This window comes from Lathyrus oleraceus, chromosome 1 (assembly GCF_024323335.1).
Source record: "Lathyrus oleraceus cultivar Zhongwan6 chromosome 1, CAAS_Psat_ZW6_1.0, whole genome shotgun sequence".
NCBI lineage: Eukaryota > Viridiplantae > Streptophyta > Magnoliopsida > Fabales > Fabaceae > Lathyrus > Lathyrus oleraceus.
Window position 1 is genome coordinate 454,008,496 of NC_066579.1, and position 5,341 is coordinate 454,013,836.

Here is a 5,341-nt window from a genome sequence, read left to right on the forward strand (position 1 = left end):
CCAAGACCGTCGTCATGGCAGCGAACATCATCAAGGCGCCCGGATCCTGAACCAGTAATCTTAAAAAGGGATGGGCATGTTATTTTCTCGCCTTTGAAACCCCCAATGGAGATGAAATTTTGGAACATCCGTTCGTTGGACCAACTAAAAAGGTCCTTGATGTCTTGGTTAGAGGGAGATTACCAACCTGGTGAAGTCATCAGAAGGATTCAGAGGCTTAGAACAAGGTTCTCATTTGAAACTGGAGAAACGATACGCTGGTGGGTTGAAGTTGAAAGCGACATTGATTGCATCCAAATGATGCATGGATCAGACGACATAGTGTTAACTGTTGTAATTTCTTAGATTTTAATGGTTGTTTGTCATGTTGTTGTTGTATTTGTTATTGTTCTAGTACTTGTTCTTGTTTTAGTACTTGTTTTTGTTCCAGTATTTGTTTTTGTTTTAGTAATTGGTGTTGTAATGTTAGATGTTTGTGTTTGTTGTTCAAGTGTCATCTTCTATTTGGAATAAAAAGTAAACTTTAATTTAAAATGATTTTGGTACACAGATTTATGAAAGTGAAAACTAAGTTGTGGAACTAGATCCACGATATGGACATTTGTTCTTATTATGCCCTAGTTGTCTACATATGCTACACTTCCTCTGCATTTTCTCTGCGACGTCCATTTCAGTTCTAATGCGCCTGCTATTTGGGCGACCACTTTTATTCCGCCGCATCGCGTACACCACAATAATAAATATTTGAAAGTCAAATTTCAACCGTTAAATAAATTATTGGGGGATATCAAAGCTAAAATTGGATTCTACTATCTCTGTGACACTTAACTTCTCATCTGACCTGTACAGTGTGACACCTATTCTGCAAGATTCCCACGCATGCCTCACACTTGTCACATTTTTGCATCATCAGATTCCACCAAGTCTTCCCCAAGACAAGACAACTCCCACCTAGTCTGCACCTATGCATGCCAACACTGCCACGTAGTCTGCACCTATTCTGCAAGATTCCCACGCATGCCTCACACTTGTCACGTTTCTGCATCATCAGATTCCACCAATGCATGCCAACACTACCACGCATGCCTTACACTTGTCACATTTTTGCATATTCAGTTTACTTGAAAAAGAGTATAAATAGAGGGTCATTCTTGCAAGTTTTCATCTACCACTAACACTTTTATTCAGAGAACTCAGGCGAAACTTCTCATCCACCAAGCTTCTTCCTACATTGCAGTCATGTCGCTTCTTACCATGGGCCAAGAACACAGAGGAACTAGGGCAAACATTGCCTCATTCGTAAGTTTTTCTTGAACATTGCCTCTTTCGTATGTTTGTAGTTAGTTTTTTAAAAGTCCAATATAATAATTTTTTATATTGTTTGTTTTTAAAGGATCCCAAGAAATTTCGTCAACGTTCACACCCAATGCCTTATCCAGACCCATGGTGCGTACCTTACATAGAGCGTGCGGGTTTCGGTCATGTAATGCATGTCGTAAATGCCACCATTGATGCCAAATTCATTTTGGCTCTGTGTGAACGTTGGAGACCTGAGACACACACCTTTCACCTACCAACTGGTGAATGTACCGTCACATTAGAGGACGTGTACATGCTTTTAGGTCTTAGAATAGATGGTAAGCCTGTCACCGGAAATGTTCAACAGCCTAACCAAATATGTGTTGAAATGTTGGGGGTAGATCTGGTCGAGGGTGAGGGGTCTGCCAAAGCAAGGGGTCAGGGTATTAAATTATCTAGCCTACAATTGTACCACGACTCCATAACTTTGACTGAGGAATCCTCCGAACAAGAAAAAGTCATAAAAACCCGGGTTTACATTATGCTATTGTTTGGGAACTTGCTATTTCCCGAAGGGACGGGAAATAGCATAAATTTTATGTACTTGAGTTTGCTCGGGGACATTGATAGAATAAGCACATATAGTTGGGGTTCTGCAGTATTAGCATTCCTATATAGCTCTTTGTGTAAAAATGCACAAAATGAGCACTGTACATTTTCTGGATGTTCTTTTTTGCTTCAAACATGGGGGTGGTGGAGATTGCCGAGGCTAGCCCCAGAAAATCCTAATGACTACTCCTTCCCCTACGCAACTAGGTAAATTTATGATCTTATTTCATTTTGTATATTTATTCTATAAATATTTGTAACTAATATTATTTATCTTCTTTTGTTTAGGTTCATTACAACCGGACTGGATTACAGTCTTACCCCCAAAAATAAAATTATATTTTATCGTCAACTATTGGATCGTCTCCGAGCACAGGATGTATTACCACTAAATCACTCAACTTCTAACTGATTTATTAATGTCATGCATTATCGATAAATAACATATTTACTTTTTTCTTTGCAGTTTATTTGGAGGCCATATTTGGGATTGGAACATCAACCAAACCCCGAAGATGCAGCTGTTTGGACAGCAAAAACGGCCATAATGCGGTTCACCACTGTGGAGATGCACCAAAGTGACCGTGTCAAGCTTCAATTCGGAATGCATCAAGACATCCCAGGCCCCCCAATGTCCATGGAACCTTGGCATCTAAAAAAAGTCAGCCACCAGTGGTATGCCCAAAATTGGAAGGAATTTGCTAAGGAGTTTCGAAAAATGTGGAAAGACCGTGCCCACTATGTTCTACAATTTCCGGTGGCGCCCAACGAAATGAAGCCGACAAGGGAATATGTGGAATGGTATAGAGCAAATACCAATCCAGAAATGATTGTGTCTGACCCGTTCTATTTGGACGATCCCCGGATGCAACAGCCATATTTCCAACAACAACAACCACCACAGTATTCCCAACAACAACAACCACCACCTTATTACCAACAACAACAACCACCACAACCATTTTACCAACAACAACCACCACCACCTTATTACCAACAACAACCACCACCACCATATTACCAACAACAACAACCACAACACATGTCCACCCCCCAACCAAATCAACAATACATACCACAAACTCAATCCCAATACCATGAAGACTACCAACAACAAACTCAACATTCCCACCACCATCAACAGTCCCAACACCTACCACAATATCAATCCCCCTACTTCCACCAATCCCAACAATTCCAACACGGCAATTTCCCAAGCTCTTCCAGTCCTCCACCTAGCCCCGACACGGGTATACAAGAGGACTACCAACAGGACTACTACACACCACAACAAACATTGCACTTTGGCCAACCCGATTCAACCCTAAACTACCAAAGACCACAATTCGAGGGCGCACCCAGCAGTAGTCAGTTTGTCCCACCGAGACAAAGCTTCGAGGGCGCAGAGGGGACCCGTCTTTCCTACAGCACTGAAGGGACTTCGACCGAACCACAACGGCAAGCGGCAAGGGGGCGCGTTAGGGCAAGGGGTGGTAATAGGGAAGCACCACCACCACGTGAACCGTCTAGGCGAGTAACTAGACCTCCCCTGTGCGGATCGTACAAGGGACCGCATCATATGTGATTAATCATATCTTTGTAATATTTGCCTTGTTTATTATTTAAATAAAAATATTTTCTGTTTATTATCTTTATATCTTTATCTTTATCTTTAAAAATATTGTCTATCATATCTTTATACATATATAAATTAATTTTTTTTCCAAAAATTTACAAATAATATTAATTACTTATAAATTATATTAATATATATATATATATAAATTAATATATATATATAAATTAATATATATATATATATATATATATATAAATAAAAAAATTTAGACAAAATATATGTGTCAACATAAATTAATATACTTAATAAAAAACATAAATTTATAAATAAAAAAAAATTAAAAAAAAAAAAAAACATTAAAAAAAACATTAAAAAAAAAAAAAAAAAAAAAAAAAAATGGATTTGGGCATAGGCGCCACCCCTAGTGGCGACTTGCCCTCCCCATTAAGGGTAGGCGCCAACTAGGGTGGCGCCTAAGGGTAAAAAATGGCCAATTTTGGCCATTTGTGTAATTATTTTGAAAAATTGGATATTTTTGAAATTTTTTTAAAATTTTTGGATATTTAAAAAAAAAATTCTCATACTGTGGCATTTTACTCCAGCTTAGCCAACACGTTTTTTTAAGTGAATCTCTATAGAATTTAATTGGTTTTTACATTTTTTTTAGTTTAATTAAAACATCTCCGATATATTATATATCCTTTTTTTTTAATAATTTAATTTTTCAATTAAAATTTTAAAATAATTAGTTTTTAAATATATTTATCGAAATAATCATTTTTCCATAAATATCTAACGTAAGCTCCGGTTGCATTGGCGCATCTAATGAAAATGTTATTAATTTGCGTCATATGTAGTGTGCATTCTTGGTCATGGCGCCACTAGGAATGGCGCATGCATAGTTCACTATATGTGTGCGTCAATGCATGTGGCTATTGCTCCATCACTCTGTCTATAAATACAGTATCCTCTACCATAATTTTTCACACATCTTCGTACCATTTTCTTCCATTTTTCTTCAATCTCCTTCAATTATCTTTAAAATGCTTTCATATTCATGCTTGTGTCCTTATATTCACAAGAGAAATGTCGATTTAATTTTTTCAACAGTGTAGCCTCCGATGAAGATCCGACTTTGGAATGTAGATACGTTCGAACATCTTAACAGAATCTTGAATCGTTTGTTAGATGGAGAAATTCGTTTCTGAGTCAACGTTAAAACTGACAGGAACGTTCACATGATGATGTATATTTCTCACAAAATTGTTTTGATGGTTGTAATCGCATAGTTATGTTGTTTATGTGTTGTATTTGTTTGTGATGTTATTTTATTTATTGTAGTTGGTTATGTTGTTGTTTAATTGTTGTATTTGTTCTGCTTATCATATGAAATGAATGTTATTTTAATATAAAGCAAAAGAGTTACAATTAAAACTATGTTGTTGTGTTTGGTCCAATACTAGGACAGTTTGTACGATTATGACCGGGCTGGCGACACGAACTACATAATCTAACCATTTTGTTCGTCGTATTCATTTCGGTTTAAATACGGGTGTTGTTTGGGTGACCATTTTTCTTTCTTTGTATTATTTAATTGTGCCAGAGAATATCTCCTTGATATGCATGCCAGTAATCCTCTTTTGTTACCATTGAAAAGCTAATTTTGTAAATATTGCAAAAGTTTATGACTTTGTAAACATCGGAAAGTAAGTTGGGAGGATAATGTCGAACCTTTGAACATGCCGATATGACATGGGAGCAGGGCATACGAAAGGTTTGGAACTTTCCGCAGTCGCACCAACCTCTATCTAGTTCCACTCAATAATGTCTCATCGACATGTCTTCATTGTGATC